The sequence below is a fragment of the Aricia agestis genome, chromosome 11, assembly GCF_905147365.1.
Source record: "Aricia agestis chromosome 11, ilAriAges1.1, whole genome shotgun sequence".
In the NCBI taxonomy this organism is placed as follows: domain Eukaryota; kingdom Metazoa; phylum Arthropoda; class Insecta; order Lepidoptera; family Lycaenidae; genus Aricia; species Aricia agestis.
In genome coordinates, this window is record NC_056416.1 from 4,295,596 (window position 1) to 4,313,761 (window position 18,166).

Below are 18,166 nucleotides of genomic sequence, written 5' to 3' on the forward strand. Positions count from 1 at the left end.
ATGAATCTCTAGTCCGGTAGTCCATATGACACCACCCTAGTTACGTCAAGATGACCATTTGAGTGACAGATAAAAATAAACTTTACTGCTTGAACTCAAATTTTAGAGTTTTTATATCAACAACTAAGCAACTATGTGACATCACCAATAGTCGGTGGTGCCACATAGACTAGAGATTCCATGACACCACCGGTGCGCGGTGGTGTCAAGTGGAATGATCGGACAGAAACAGAGAAACTTTACTAAATAATTTCTGAATAAAATAGAATAATAATGATAATAATCATATTATATTGTAGACATATTAATTTTATATTTACTTACAATAATAATAATAATTATTTTTAACCAACCTAACTTGCCCTAACACCTACAATTATTATTGTTGATTGTTTCGCCTAGAAATTCTTTTTGTTGCACGTACTCGTATATTTAATAATAAAATAATAATTAGTTTCATTTCCGGCATTTGGAACTTACCCAGGTCCTTGTTCAGGTCACAAAGTAACTACATTTAATGTAAAATAGTTCAGCAGCGTGGTTCACAAGAATTGATAGACAAAAGCGTAGACCGTCTAGTTGCCACGACTTAGGGTTCAAATTAAATATTTTGATACTTGAATTTTTAAGTTCTTTGATGACAAAACAATGTGGTCCATTATGATTGCTTCAAATTATTTATTTCATTATTAAATATGGTATTACACAAAAGTAAAATTATTGTAATACGCGGAAACCTCAAATGTATCCTGTGACCTCATTAAAACGAACCCCACTGAAGGTCAACCTTAATGAACCAGCTTTGATCCAATTACGTGTGTGGAGGGTATAAAACTATAGTCTGTTTGGATCTCCCTTATCCTAAGTAAAGAAAAATATATAAGTAATCTGTATTTCATTTATATTTTTGATTAAGTTTGTATTTGAGATCAGGATGCTATTACGGCTTATCAGTAGCTATTCATAGGAGTTTTCTTGTTAAACCCAGGAGAGCTTTTATGCATATTGAATAGAACTTATGATAACTTAATTAAATTGTGATATAACCTACCGACTTAATCACTTAGAGATAAAGCCCTTTAAATATATTTCCGTTGTCTGTCTGGTAGAAAAAAAAAAAGATTGCATTGCCTCCAACTTTGCACAAAAATTATTCGTTTAACATAAGTACCGCACAATTCTCCGAGATATTTTTTTTACGTACGAAGAAGCTTGGTGTTCTGAACAGAGTGAGACAGTACTTCAGTCCGTACCAACGCCTACAACTCTACAAGGCGCAGGTTCGGCCTCATATGGAATATTGTTCTCATCTCTGGGCAGGAGCGCCAAAATAACTGCTCCCTCTGGATCCAACGAAGGGCCGCTCGAATTGTTGACTGCCATAGTGTTTCAAACAGTTTGGACCCCTTGGAATTACGCCGAGATGTAGCTTAGCGGCAACGCACCTGCAGCTCTTCTGATGTTGCGAGTGCCCATGGGCGACGGTAGTTGCTTTCCATCAGGTGACTCATTTACTCGTTTGCCCCCTTATTTCATTAAAAATGTACTTACTACTTTTTCGGCAAAATTCCGACGAAAAGGGAAAATTCCGGGAAAAAGACTTACGACACACTTCCGCGTATAATATGATAATGAAAATATGTTGCCCGCAACAATAATAATTGATATTAATAATATCAATTATTAATAAGATTTAAAAAATATTTAAACTATTGAAACATTAAATACATTTTATATTTTATTTTGAAATATTATAATAATTATTTTCAAGCTTTATAAGTAAGCTTTCGATTAGCTTTTTAACACCTCTATCGTGGGTATCGCAGACATAATTTTCAATTATTGTTATGCGGCAGCCGGCTGCCCCTTGGGGATTGATGGGTTAATTCTTATGGTATTATCACAGTACGAATTATTTACTGTGCTCCATCTTTTCTTTTGTTGATTGGTTTAATTTCGTTCACACTTTCAGTTTTTCTTTCAGATTGTTTAACTTTTATTGTGTTTTGTATTATTTTTTATCTCTGTTGTACATCTTATTGCTACTAAGGAACTTCAATTCATCTTAATATTGTTTTAGACCCTCATGTTTTAGGTATAGATTAGGACTTTTTTTCTGTACTTATTATATTTTCTTACTGTACTATTATTAGTTATAACCTATCATACTGTGTTATATTATCATATGCTAAGTACTCACATACAGTTTTGCTCGATAGTTTTACTCCGAATCGAAGGAAATGACATATTTGACATATTTAATTCCATCGAGCCGGCTCGAAGCGAGCCTTCGAGCTGTCAGTTTTGCGGTCCACACGGTGGTTATTGCTCGATTTGGAGTTAAACTATCGAGCAAAACCGTATGTGAGTACTTAGCAATACTGTATTTTATTTTATCACATTAGCTATATAACGTTCAGTCCACACACGCGCACACACTAATTGTTAACATTACGGCGGAACGCCGAAAGAGGTCTTTTATGAACAAGGGTTCGAGTGTCACAAAGGGCGCGAAGACTAAAAGGCTTTGGGCGGGGGCGGGCGGCGTAGGGCGGGGGTGCGCCGCTCAGAGTGAGTCGCGCTGCGGCAGACACACGCCGCGTGGGCCAACAAAGAGATCGGTGACTATTTCTGTGAAAAAAAAAATGTTTTGATCAGTTCTGTGCTAACTGTTGCGTTTCCCGCCATTTTGGAATAAACCGAGGTGAGTTTTTTTAAATCTTTTTGTGTATAAGTTGGTAAATGATGCGTGTTTGATAAGCATGCAAGGAAAATAGGAAGTTAACTCCAAAATAATTAGGATAAGTGGGAAACGTCATAATTAAAAACTTTTAATTAAGTTCATAATGAACGTTGGAACTCACTTTACGTTGGTAAGTTTACTTTTCAATCTCATAATAAGAAAATATTTTTAAACTAATGATTATTTAACTACCGATAAAAACAATTTTATGGTCCTCTATAATTTTCATGATCCATAGACAAGTCTTTTTTAATCTGCGAATTTCGTAATCCTGAATTTGGCCTCGGGTGCCACCATTTTGTTCAGATAACATTCTACATCCGCTTTGTGGAGCCGTCACAGATTTTTCAAACATTTTTCCGATGGGACTTACCCGCGTTTCCGTGAAAACACTTTTGGATGACGCTTTCGTAATGTAAAAATAAAATGCTTCTACGTAAATTCTATCAAAACCGTTCATTTTGCTCTAAAACTATCCTTATTTGCCCTCCACTCGAAATATCTTAATACCGAATTTCGGCAGTTTAGTGGCTATAGCATGAACGGACAGACAAACAGACGCGCTTTCAAAATTATTACATTAATACGGATATTTTGTGGCTAAGATATTTTTTAGTTAAATAACCTGTTGGTTTAAACGCTCAGGTTGCTCTTTAGATGTTCATGTCTCTACCTAATAATAATTTATCTAAGCCCTAAACACTAGACCCTCATTCCTATTCCCTTTCAAGGTCTTTTCAGGTTAGGGTAGGTCTCAAGTGACTGAGATTAACTAGGGTACGCCGAAAACCTAAATACTCTCGGGAGTTATCTAGTAAATTCATTATCTAAACTGGAAAGACTGACATTATAAACAAAAGATGTCCAGCTTTGAACAAAAAATCGGCCAAGTGCGTCTTAGTAATAGAGTCCTGTTTTTACCCTTTGGGTACGGAACCCTAAAACGAATTACGGATTTGATGAAAATTGATATTGTAGTTTATTTTGTGGAATAAAATAAAATCCATAATATAAATGCGAAAGTGTGTCTGTCTGTCTGCTACCTCTTTACGTTCAAACCGCTAAACCGATTTGGATGAAATTTGATATGGAGCCACTTTGAGTCCTGAGGGTAATCGAATTTTGGCGCAACGGAGTTACAAGCGTCATTTAGTAGGTACTTTTTTTATATATCAGAAGATTTTATTTCTAAAATAGCATATAGGTATAGCTAGGTACTTCATAATTATTATTCGAAAATAGTTAATTGTTACCTGTAAGTAAAGTATTTCCATATCAAAATACTTCAACCTATGTTATGCAGGCCGAGCCACGGACAAAAGCATGTTAAAATAATAAAAACAAAACAATATTATATGTTAAATAATCGATAAATTCTGATCTGGAATTTAATTTTTATCAAGAAAACGTTTTTTTATTTGTAGAGGTACGAGATACAACTGTTGTTAAAGCTATCGCGGATTTAATTATAAGGGTTCATATCTATTCTCAAAAGTTAAACAAACCCATACCTCCTATATAATATATATACTTTGTATATATAAAGTTTAATGGTTAAATTTAATTCAGGGCTGTCCCCAGACGAGTAAACTCATTTAACTTGAATACCCTGGGAAAGTATCTCGTTATGTTAAGCGTGCTCGATCAAAAAATATATTTTGCAAAATTTTCAACCCTATTTTTGTAAATTTCAACTGTATAATAATATCATCGCTTATTACTACTATTGCCTGTATTATAAAACTGAAAGCGTAAATGAATTTAAGTTATATTGTATTTTAGGTTTTGAATAAATAAATATATATTATGTTACATTAAATTGATTTTATTTTAGTTAAAGTTACCACCATTTTAATGAGCATAGAGCAAATTAAGCTGATGTTGCCCCGGTGTTTCATAAAATATAACAATTTTGGACTGTAAGCAAGTTCTTTGGATTCAAAGCTAGGTTCATGTATTAGCTTTTAGCCCACATGTCACACACACATCAGCCTTATTTCGTTTGTTCCATGTATTTATGGAAGAGAAGGCATTATATTTTGCCAAACGATTAACAATATCTCTAGACCACACACCTCCACAGCAATATATTTTGACGATAAGTGAAGATCGCAAAGATGTGAGCGACAAAATTATTCAGATGGACAGTATAAAAGTTTACGACGGAACCCTGAAATGGTTTAAAAAGATAAGTACTTGACCCTGGGATAAAATATTTAAGAGCTTAATGCACTTAGAACAAAACGGTTGAAATTGCGAGTGACTCGTTTCTTTGTGCCGTAAACGATGCTTCAGCGAAGCAAGCATTAACTACTTCTCTTTATGCCATTTTGTATTTAACGAATTTCTTTAAATGGTTTTGTATAATCTTTAAATAGTATAAAACAAAGTCGCTTTCCGCTGTCTGTATGTGTGTATGTATGCTTAGATCTTTAAAACTACTCAACGGATTTTGATGCGGTTTTTTTTAATAGATTGAGTGTTTCAAGAGGAAGGTTTATATGTATAACATATGCATAATATGGTAGAGAAACACTGATAATTTTAGAGGTTTCTAATGTTATGTCGTAAATAAATTCATTTTTTTGCGTTTATATTGCAAACGCTGGCTAAACCCTACGAGATAGATCAAAATAATGTACTACAGTATTGTACACCTTAATAAGGTAAACAAAAAAGTCCGCGATGGTATATGTCTATTTCTTAGGGATAACTCACAATAGCCATTTTTGTTCTTTACTTTTTACGAAAAATAATGGCTTATTTACGAAGCGATTTTAACAATTTACAACATTAACCCTTATCCAAATAAACATGTTTGGAAGCTAAGACATTAAATGTAGATTATAATTGTCTTTTACACTATACAATTTCGATCAATACTTTAGAAGTTTTCAAACGTATAAACTTACGCGGAATCAAAAAATATGTCGTGCGGCGGCGGCCGAGGGACATAGCGGTTACGGCGGAACCGGCCGGGGGCTCTCATAAGCTTCGGGCTTATGTTATTGTAGTAGATAGTGTATTTCGTCATTCTGTGGTTGTGCAGACGGTAACGCAGAGGAGCAACCACAGCGCTTTCTTTCAGATATTCATTGTTTCTGGTTCTTTGGTTTCTGAATTGTCGATAAAAATATATTTGACTTGGTTAGAAAAACGGACTTTTGTTTTTGCTTTGCGATTGGGTTATTTGTTGCTTTGTGGGTATTACTATACGATCATGCCTGGAAGACGTCGTCGTTCGAACATAGGTCGTAGTACAGTGAATGCCAAAAGAGCACGTTCAGCAAGAGATGAAGAATCGTCAACGGAACGTGAGACTCGCCTCAGCCAGAATAGTGATAGAAATCGGATACAGAGAGAAAGAGAATCGTCTGTAGAGCGTGAGGCTCGCCTCAGTCGGAAAATTATAGAATTCGGATACAGAGAGAAAGAGAATCGTCTGTAGAGCGTGAGGCTCGCCTCAGCCAGAATAGTGATAGAAATCGAATACAGAGAGAAAGAGAATCGTCTGTAGAGCGTGAGGCTCGCCTCAGTCAGAATAGTGATAGAAATCGAATACAGAGAGAAAGAGAATCATCTGTAGAGCGTGAGGCTCGCCTCAGCCAGGATAGGGATAGGCATCGAATACAGAGAGCAAGAAAATCATCCGCACAGACACATAGCAACACCGAACAAAACGAACAACCAAACAGCCACAGACCCGAGAGAGTAACTAATTCATGGGTAAATAAAGAAAATTCTGCCAATTTTTGCGAAACTTTTATCGTTTACGCAGCACAATAGGAAAAATCACCCGATTTTGAAACATTCTTCATTGGTGCTCCGCTTCTGTTGGTCTTAGCGTGATAATATATTATAGGCTACATCCTACTAATATTATAAAGGCGAAAGTTTGTTTGGATGTATGGATGTGTGGATGTATGGATGTTTGTTACTCTTTCACGCAAAAACTACTGAACGGATTTTAATGAAACTTTACAATAATATAGCTTATACATCAGAATAACACATAGGCTATAATTTTAACCGACTTTCAAAATGGGGGAGGTGTTATGTTCGTTTTCTTATATTCAACGATTACTCCGCCGTATGTTACCCGATTTTTATATTCACAAAAGTGGTGATCTGATGAAGGATCCATAAGTAATCGAGGGATCTCCTCAAAACTTATAGGGAAACGTGTGGTGACTTCGGTTTCGTGAGAAGTATTCTAAGCATATGCTACCAACAAGTAAGATTTTGCACCGAGATATACCTGGTATACCGTGGTTCGGAAGGTGCTGAGAGAACTCCTGATTCTTTATAGATACAAGTTTGGGAGTTTCGGCGTTGTTTTAAGAACAGGAACCATATGCTACTATGCAAATTACATTCATCATCATCACTACCATATTATACCATTTCATAGTCTTTTATATCGAGACTCGAGTTTGTCAAGCGATAATTAAAAAAAAATCTTTATTTTATTTCTAAAAATAGTTTGACGACCTCTGTGGCTCAGTGGTGAGCGCGTTGGTAGCTCAAGCCGGAGGTTGCGGGTTCAAATCCCGCCGACGGAACAAAAAGTTTTCAAAGTTCCTGGGTCATGGATGTGTATTAAATATGTGTATCATATAATAAAAATCTTAAATATATGTATAGTATAAAAGTATTAAATATATTTCCGTTGTCTGGTACCTGTAACACAAGTCCATCAGGTACTTACCACGGGGCCAGACTGACGTGGTGTGAAGCGTCCATAGATAAAAAAAATCTATACCTACCTAATATAATAACATTGAAGAGTATGTTTGCTTGAACGCGTCAATCTCAGGAACCTGACTGGATAAGTTTTTAAACCAGACCTGTAGGTCTGATTTAAAAACTTATCTCAGTGTTAGATTGATCATTTATCGAGTAAGACTATAGGCTATATTATATAATATATTATCACGCTAAGACTAATACGACCGAAGAAACTCAGGAAAATGCGGGAAAAACGGGGAAAATATTTTTTATGGGAAAATGTAAGGTTTCTGTAAAATTCCTAATTTACGCGGGCGAAGCCGCGCGGGACATCTAGTTACTTATAAATAAAATGCACATATTATACCTACGAAATTTGATGCCAGAGAGTTAGTTCTTCACTATCAACAGATACTGAAACTCTCCTTTCATTTTAAAACTACTGAATTAAAGTGACCAATAATTATTTTCCTTATTAGTACTACTGGATTAATCCAAAGATATACAGGGTGTAACAAAAATAAGTGATAACACTTTAGGGTGTGTACGTGTTCCTTGTAGAGAGTTCACTGTGAAAGTAGCAGCTTTGAAAGACGAATTTTTTTTCTTCACTTTTGTATGGGCAAGGGCCCGAGCGTCATGAGTTTCCTCATACAAAAGTGAAAAAATTTTTTGGTCTTTGAGCGCTGCTACTTTCACAGTGAACTCTCTACAAGGAACACGTACACACCCTAAATTATTATCACTTATTTTTGTTACACCCTGTATTTAAGTATAGAGATAATAAACATTATAACAATCTAAACCATTATATCTATATATATAAAACTCAAAGGTGACTGACTGATTGACATAGTGATCTATCAACGCACAGCCCAAACCACTGGACGGATCGGGCTGAAATTTAGCATGCAGGTAGATGTTATGACTTTGATTTTCTGGACTTTGAGGATTTTGATAAATTCCAATCCCAACGGATTCAAATAGGAGATGAAAGTTTGTATATAATAATACTTCTTAACGCGAGAGAAGCTGCGGGCAAAAGCTCGTCCTTTATAAAATCTTAATAACAGTATTTATAACTCCAACTCTATCTATGAGTTAGATTGGTGAAAACGATTATACCTAACATCAGTGCACCTACTTAAAAATCTAATTCTACCCCTAAATTAGATTGGTGAAAACGAGTATACCTGTTTTAACCAACTTAACGCTGATTGAAACCTATTTTTTAATAATTTCGTATTTAAAACAACGTTTTCTTCACTACTCATGTGTTAACTTGTAAGTAGACTTACAAACTTTGGTGAAAACTTATGAGATAACACTTAATGGCCACTAGGGTATACTTAATGTTATGGTGCGTTGGTGAAAACGGGCATTAGTCTACTAACACAGGTGACAGTGAAACTAGGGTCAGTTTACATTGCAAGCCGATTCGGTGATGCTATGCTTTTTAGCCATTAACCACTGACATACGTCTGAGAGACGTACGTAGGCGTGCAAAAAAAACGATAATATCTATTAAAATTATTTTTTTCGAAAGAACTTGAGTTCCGTACCTTCCTAGGTGCCGTGCCCGAAGCGGTGGTGACCAGAAGTGTGGTGAGACTCGAACACGATGTGAGCACCCCACCTACCAAAATGAGAGCAAGCAGTCCGATCCCGTGGACGGTTTGTCAATTCAATTACTGAAAACTCACATTTACTCGTACTTCTCTAGGAGTATTCCTAGAGTAGTAAATATATTTAAGTTTAGAACTCATTTACAAACTATGTCGCTTCTCCTCGTAAGCTGACTCTAACACGTTAAACCTCACAACTTATAGATAGCCATCTCTTTATTATCAAGAGTTGTAGAAACAACCCAGAAATCTTAATAAACGTTGCTCACTGTGGGCGATTAATTCAAGTTGATTAAATTACAAGTCGTGGCAGAGGGTGCGATGTTGACAATCCTTATTCTTTATATTAGCCTGGTAGCTAGATAATAAAATCTTTCTACCTCGATGATTTTTATGCTTGCAATTTTAAGCTGCATAGCTTTCAGCGCGGCGCGGCGAGCGAATCAAGAAATTCCGTAAAGAAAAACCCTAATACACTACCGCGGTATACCTGAGTGCCACACTTCTGAGTGTAAAACCTCCTGTGTGATTATAAACACTGACGCCACAATCTGATCAAAATTTCTGCGAACGGCAAGGCAATACGTTACACAACGTTTAAACGACGTCAGTGGGCCTCAGCTTGAGCGGGGAAGCTATCTCGCTTGGTCGGAAGATCTTTCTTTGCGGCCACAACGTATACCCCACATTGGTAACTCCCGACAAGAACACGCCTCCTTCTGGACCTCCATAGCGGCGACCACATCTGTCTTACGAATTTTCGATCAGTCATATGTAAAGGGCCCCCGAGACGGTCAAACGGTTTGATTCAAACACGTAAATTTTAGTTTGTTTGTGAAAAATTTACGTGTTTGAAGCTCGTTTGATGAAATTTTATATTTTTGTTGTGATTGACAAGCCGTTTGGTCGTGTTCCGATGTGTTTGAACAGACTCGGCTTGGTTTAGTACTGGATTTTGAAGTTTGAGAGCATCTTCTTCGACGACCTCTGTGGCTCAGTGGTGAGCGCGTTGGTAGCTCAAGCCTGGGGTCGTGGGTTCGAATCCCGCCGACGGAACAAAAACTTTTCAATGTTCTCGGGTCTGGATGTGTATTAAATATGTGTATGATACGATAAAAATCTTAAATATATGTATAGTATAAAAGTATTAAATATATTTCCGTTGTCTGGTACCTGTAACACAAGTCCTTTAGGTACTTAGCACGGGGCCAGACTGACGTGGTGTGAAGCGTCCATAGATATTATTATTATTATCTTGTCTACATCACACACGTTTAATTATGGCGGCGTACCGAACCGTTTAGCAACCGTTCAAATCGATATCAAACGGTTTCATCAAACACGTAAGGTTTGAAACAAACCGTTTGATCGTCTCGGGGGCCCTTAGCGGGCTACACGTATCCTGTTACTTGCGACAGAATAAGAGCTTAACGTGTGCTGACACTCATCCTATAAAACTGCACGACGCCGCTAAATAAGCCTTTAATAAGAGCAGGTATTTGTAGGGCTTTCTCCCCATGCCTACACAGTTATAATACAATTCATTTGGGGCACAATGAACCTGAAACCTATAAATTAGAGAACCTGTTGCTAGCCACTAGGGCAAATATCGCTCATATTCTTATTGTGCCTTCTTATGTATCTATTCATATATTATGATCATAAACAACGCAATGGTTCAGTGTCTAAGGGGTTGGTTCTTGACTTGGAAGATCGCGGGAAAGATTATGTATAGTAAGCTCTCGCCAGTCGTGTCCATCATCCATTCCACTGGGTTACGCGAATAGAAAGTAGAAAAATAAATAAGGTAAAAAAAGTACTGGTCACTTTTATTACTCGGTCACATACTACTGGGTAGCTGTATGAAACTGGTGACTGAAACCGGTGTGGGAGGCATTATTGAGGTCGTGGAAAATTACCTTACACAATACATAAGGGGATCGTAGGTCCATATTGTTCTAGAGAACGCTGTAAACTATTCAGACACGTTTGCGTTTAATTGTTCATTTGATTTATTGTCGAGCTGTTATAGTGTTGAGGTTGTGCCACAATATACATGTTATACAGTACATCATATGCGTACTGATATGCACGCAGTTCGATCTCAGTGAGAGCATGGATTCCCGCAGTTTATATGGTCATCATAACGCCAATTTTTGTATGAAAATTTTGTCAGCCCCCATTAATTTGACATTTACTATTTGTTAAGGTTAAAAGGTAGTAACAGGAACTTAAGCCCTCACCTCTGTAAGGCCCATATGGCTCTTACCGCAGAGTTGTTACTTAAGTGGTAAACTTATATATACTCCTAACTAATTAATGAAGATCATCATACGTCGCTGAGAGCGTTTTAGCCATACTATGAGAAGTTTATATGGATATTTTAACGCGCATAATACAAGTAAGTCGCATTTATTTATTTGTTTAATAATTTATTTATTTATTTATATTTATGGACGCTTCACACCACGTCAGTCTGGCCCTGTGATAAGTACCTGAAGGACTTGTGTTACGGGTACCAGACAACGGAAATATATTTAATACTTTTATAATATACATAGGTATATTGAGCCAATTTAATGCATTATTGTATGCCGTGGTGCTTTAGCAACCATACGGTCACTTAAAAATTTGTCCCAGGCACTACAATATTATTAATTGAAGAGTGGTAACTTTTACTTCGAAAATCAGTATTTTAAATTTTAAATTGGATGGTTTATACAGTTATAAACCACCGAAAAAGGATGCAAGGGCCTTGTTTTTTTAGCGGGTTTGATTTCAAGGACATGGATAAGTTACTCTACTGATATTTATACTGTGGTTGTAGTGTTATCGTGTTATCTTTATGAGAGCTAGGTAATAGCTAGGGTGTATGTAGGTCGCGACCTCAGGGTTTTTAAAGTTTTGCACTCCGTTAAAACCTTTATCATGATGTCCTTATGTTTTAAACCCCGAGGAATGCAAAGTGTTAATTATTTGTGTAAAGTTTCTGTGTATGTCTGTAGCATCGTAGCTCATGAACGGATTAACCAATTTTATTTGTAACTAGATGACCCAATGAACTTTTTATTACTCTCCTCCTAATATAAACTCTCCCTGGACTTTCACGAATATATTTTCAAGACTAAAATTAACCAAACCGGGACAACCGAGACTAACAAAATTGAAATTCATTTTTATTGATATAGACGTGAATTTTATACATGGCACGAATGTGCCGAATATCCGGTCGAGCCGGCCCATTCGGGCCGGCTCGACCGGATAAATACCACGTTCTCACAGAAAACCGGCGTGAAACAGCGCTTGCGCTGTGTTTCGCCGAGTGAGTGAGTTTACCGGAGGCCCAATCCCCTACCCTATTCCCTTTCCTACCCTCCCCTATTCCCTTCCCTTCCCTACCCTCCCCTATTACCTCTTAAAAGACCGGCAACGCACATGCAGCTCTTCTGATGCTGCGAGTGTCCATGGGCGACGGAAGTTGCTTTCCATCAGGTGACCCGTTTGCTCGTTTGCCCCCTTATTTGATTAAAAAAAAAAAAAAAAAGACGGGTAGAGGCTATGTGGTCGCTGGACGGGTATGTCCTGAATACCTATTTATGCTCAATAAGGTGAAAGCGGAGGTATCGTATACCTTTTCAAGCTTAAGCTATTGAACGAATTTTTCAAGGCGGGTCCACACCAAGCGAGCCGCCGCGGGCGATTGTCAAAAAGCCGACAGTATTAAAGTGCCCAGAAGGAACATTAGTGTGGGAGTCCACACCGGTTTCGGTGACAGTGGCCGGTTTCATTGAAACCATGTCAGTTATGCTGGAGCAATTTTATAGTGCCCAAGTGTGTGCGCAGCACACAAAAACACTCTCTATTCTTTTTACTCTCCGCGCCTGATCTCTCGCCAGACCGACACGACTGGCGAGAGACTAGGCGCAGGACCGACGTTTTACATGCCATCATCATCATCTCTTATCATCTTCCTTCTTCATGAGATCATCTTACAATCAGGTGATTAGCCTGCATTGACATTACCAAACGCCGTGCATAAGTAACCACTTTACTAAAATGCTTACAAAAGGATTCGTACATCCAGCTTCCGGCAATAAATTGTTTAATATTGCCATAGATACGTAGAACATTTCGTGTTAAAAATGTGGGATTCTTCCTTATTGTTTAAAATGTCAAAGTGTTGTGGAAAATGTACAAAGCTTGTACAATTTACGTCAATTCCAGGGGAGCGAGAATTGTTGTGAACAAAATAAATATAAGGTGTCTGGTGTCTGTAGTCTGTAGAAGTGTAATTAAAGTGTACTGTATACCACTTTAATTACACTTTTCATTGAAAATAAAAAGAACTTTGCACTTCGGGAGTGCCGATTGATGTGAAAACGAAAAAAAACATGAGTATTTATTTATTTATATACCAACAACAATGTTCTTTTGGCATATTGTGCTGTTTAGATATGCATAATCCAACTGATTCAATTTTAGAAGTTCTGATGGAAACGTAGGTCACGCCGATCCTAGAAAAATTTTCAGCCGCGATTTGAGCGGCCCCTAAACGAGCAATTTTATTGCGCAAAATCCTTATGCGCAATGTTATTGACCGTCTTGAGTTGATATTGAACACCGCGCCCCTTCAATCTAATTGTCAAATAAACTGTTTAATAAAATTGGAGCGTGATATTGCACAATACAATTGATCGTCTAGGGCCGGCGAAGACTGCGCTCTTTAGTCCGCCATTAAATTATTTTGAGCATGAAAAATAGATCGGCATATTCTTAGATAGGGTTTGAGAACATACTTACTGATCCACACAAAATTTTAACACAATTGGTCCAGCCGTTTCAAAAGTGGGAACAAACACCGTGACACGATAATTTTTATTAGATTTCGCAGGATTAATTTCTTATGATGTGGGTAGGCAATTTAACAGATCCCACGCAGGTATAAGGCAAAGAGTGTATTGTTACAATCTACTTAAATATCACGAACTATAAATGCCAGTCCATTTGTTAATGCTACCTGAAATCAAACACTTTCAGCTACATATTTATTTCATTAGACCTATTCTATTTGTTTGACTCTGATTCTATTTGATTCGAATTTGCGACATTAAAGTTGCGTTCCTTGTTCGATCTAGTTTGTTTCCTATTGAACTACAAAATTATATAGGTAGTATATTTTCATGACGACCTCTGTGGCTTAGTGGTAAGCGCGTTGGTAGCTCAAGCCGGGGGTCGCGGGTTCGAATCCCGCCGACGGAACAAAAAGTTTTTCAAAGTTCCTGGGTCATGGATGTGTATTAAATATGTGTATCATATAATAAAAAATATTAAATATATGTATAGTATAAAAAGTATTAAATATATATCCGTTGTCTGGTACCTGTAACACAAGTCCTTCAGGTACTTACCACGGGGCCAGACTGACGTGGTGTGAAGCGTCGATAGATAAAATATCGATAGATATTTTCGGGTAGCGGAAAATAGCTTTTAATAAAAAATATTATATTATTTATTTAACTTTAACTTAATTACAATGTAGGCTTAACTAAAAAGTTAGATGCAAGTAACAACTTATCCTAGGCTTATATAGAATATTACTGGGTTCCTTAAAGTGTTAACCTAAGCTATTATACTGTACTATTCTAAGGTTTGGGTGACTAAAGTCCAACTTGACGTGGGAGAGCCATGCTTTGGCACGAATAGGCCGGCTCGACCGGAGAAATACCACGTGCTCACAGAAAACCGGCTTGAAACAGCGCTTGTGAGTTGAGCTGTGTTTCGCCGAGTGAGTGAGTTTACCGAAGGCCCAATCCCCTACCCTCCCCTATTCCCTTCCCTATTCCATCCCCTCCCCTAATACCCTATTCTCTCTTAAAAGGCCGGCAACGCACCTGCAGCTCTTCTGATGCTGCGAGAGTCCATGGGCGACGGAAGTTATTTTCCAGCAGGTGACCCGTTTACTCGTTTGCCCCCTTATTTCATAAAAAAAAGAAAACATGACTACTGACTACATACTAAAACCTGCTAAAACGTCAAAACAACGCGAAATGCTTTTTGATTGGACATTACTTTTTTGGAGTATGAAAAAAGTATGTTTGACATAATTTAATATTTAGAATATTAAAAGCAGTTTGATAAGTTGATAACGGACTGGATGAAACAAGAAACGAACCTGTTGCTGTATTAAAAATAGTATAATAGATATAGCGACGTCGTATTAGGGTACAAGATTTCATTACTTTATCTTATAATGTAGGATAAATCCTATATGTTTGCTGAGAAATACTTCTTTCTACAAAAGATAAAATCTTAGCAAGAATCAGTGGTTCTAAATTCCCTCGCGTCACGTTTCTTGCGAGAAATGTATACCTTTATGGGCAAGGAAATGAGCCATTACGTGCCTAGCTTTATACTGTAGCTCCGCGAGAAAATGGCGGATGATACAAGATGGCGGATATGACATTAGTCTAATTTACTCTATCTACTATCTAGGTACTGGAAGCCTGGAATTCTATGTAGTTGGGTACATTTTTAAACAAATAATATTTTTTTTACTCTGAATTTTATATTGAGCTTATATTGTTGAGCCACCAATAAGGTTTTTATTTGAGTTCGAAGGCGCAATAAGCTTAAAATTTGACGTTTGTTTTTTTCTTTACGAATTTTCTAGCAGTATATTGGTATAGTCATATTATATATGTAGTACCTATTGTTCATTTGTTTTGAAAAAACAATACATACCGTAAGGCAATACTTACTTTCATCTCGAAATCTTCGAAGCCACAAAGTCTTTTTAGTGCCACGCTAAAATATGAATTTGCCGCATAAAGTTTCCGGGGATTTACGGTGTATACAGTGTTGCCAGTCAATATTCTGATAGTAAAAGTTCTGACACTTTTGTGAAGGGCTCTACATTGTATCGCTATCTACTTTGTTCCTCGTGGGATTTGCGTGGATAATGAAAGACGACTGCTGCTACAGTTTGACACACTTTATTAGAATGAACAATCTCTATTTTGAAGTGAAGTTTTGTACACTTTTTATGGGATGGGTGACAGAAGTTAAACTCGCGTCGGAAGTGTACGTGAAGTATAGGACTCAGTAGGATGTCCTGTCTTATCTTAAATATAATATTTACAGCTATCTACAATTATATTCTATGTTACTAACGTAACTAGATTATTTTAGAAACTCATTGGCTATCTATGTAAATAAAAAAATATTTTTAAATTTTGTTCGTCTCCCTGAAACTCGTGAACGGCTTAACCGATTTGGCTAATTTTAGTCTTAAATTATTCTTGGAAGTCCAGGAAATGTTTAAATTAGGTGAATAATTCCATACGAAGTTTGTAAACTTCGTCTTCTAGTAGGTAAGTATAAATATTAGTAAGCCCATCCATATTCGCATACATACAAAGTGCGTCTGTCTGTCTGTCTGGTACCTTTTCACGCTCAAATCTATGAGTCCCGAGAAAGGACAAAGGATAGTTTTTATCCCAGAGAAATATACGGTTTCCGTGCGATAAACGAATGTTGGCGCAACGGAGTTGCGGGCGTCATCTAGTTGAATTGAAGTTATGCATTTGTTGTTTTATATGGCTACTGTACATTTCAACAATGAGAAATAAACGATTATAAAATTTATTGAACCCACAGACATAGATCAAGATAGATACCGCATGTGTATGTACTTTGCGTGCCATATCGCGTTCCCAAACGACGAGGTCTTTCGAAAGTCTGTTTTTAGTGTGCTATCGGAATCGGACGTCAATCGGAATTTTAAAAATGCCTAAATGCCTAAAAGTGCCGCATTGAGCTGTAGAAATTCAAATAGAAATGTTTACCTAGATAATGGACACGTTTCTTATCATCGGTACGTCACAGTAGGTTGGTAAAAAGTGGCACGCTCGTTTTCATACAAAATATGGAGCGACATACGGTATCTAACCTGATCTATGTCTGTGATTGAAATACTAATAAGACGTCTCATGTATTTTGTTTCAGTCGGACCTCAGCTCGAGATTGTTTCTGTATTACCTAGGGGCTCGATTGAGTCTCAATAAGAAGATAAAAACTATCTATTTTGTTTTCAACTCTAAGTGGAATAAATCTTTATTGATATATTTTGTTTTACTAAAATTAAGTATTTTTAACCGACTTAAAAAAAGGAGGTTATTAATTCGAGGCGTATTTATGTAATATTCCCAGAACTGCCCAGTTTTCGTATATGTTAGTCTATATCAGCAAATATCCCAAATTTCAAAAGTGTATGTATATATAATATGTATGTTTTTATGTTTGTGTTCGTATATCTCTGGAACTACAAGTACAATTTAAGTAATTCTTTTTTCTGTTGTACTAGGTATTGTTCAACTTAGGGAATAGTGCAAGTTTCATCGAAATCGGTGCAGTAGTTTTTGAGATACGGAATTTTAATTCTCAATTACGTACAAATTTGAAGTCGGTTTTATATTTTTAAAATACTATTATAAAAAACTTATAAAAATTAAACAAATGCCTATTTTGACGTGGGAGAGCCATGCTTCGGCACGAATGGGCCGGCTCGACCGGAGAAATACCACGTCCTCACAGAAAACCGGCGTGAAACAGCGCTTCCGCTGTGTTTCGCCGAGAGAGTGAGTTTACCGGAGGCCCAATCCCCTACCCTTTTTCTTTCCCTACTCTCCCCTATTTCCTTCCGTACCTTTATACCCCTTCCGTACCCTCCCCTATTCCCTTCCCTACCCTCCCCTATTACCCCTTAAAAGGCTGGCAACGCACCTGCAGCTCTTCTGATGCTGCGAGTGTCCATGGGCGACGGAAGTTGCTTTCCATCAGGTGACCCGTTCGCTCGTTTGCCCCCTTATTTCATAAAAAAAAAAAAAAAAGATCTTTCAACATTTGCTCAACTACTACTATACACGCCTGATTCACCGAACCGTTGTAAACGTTATAATAAAAAGGGTAGTATTTAATCGAGTGACTGTAAATTACAGTTTTAGATGTCAAAATTACTAAATTAGTTACAGAATTACTATTTGAGCGACTGAGAGTGAGTGACGAGAAATTA

The 18,166-nt window shown here is 37.1% G+C and overlaps 1 protein-coding gene across 1 annotated transcript in view; it reads left to right on the forward strand.

The window, feature by feature from the left end:
• The first annotated feature begins 2,583 nt into the window (after positions 1–2,583).
• Positions 2,584–18,166, forward strand: part of LOC121732077 (leucine-rich repeats and immunoglobulin-like domains protein 3) — a 141,751-nt gene continuing 126,168 nt past the window's right edge. Inside the window, exon 1 of the mRNA XM_042121861.1 lies at positions 2,584–2,704. The gene's annotated coding sequence lies outside the window, so the exon portion shown is untranslated. The remainder of the gene's footprint in view (positions 2,705–18,166) is intronic.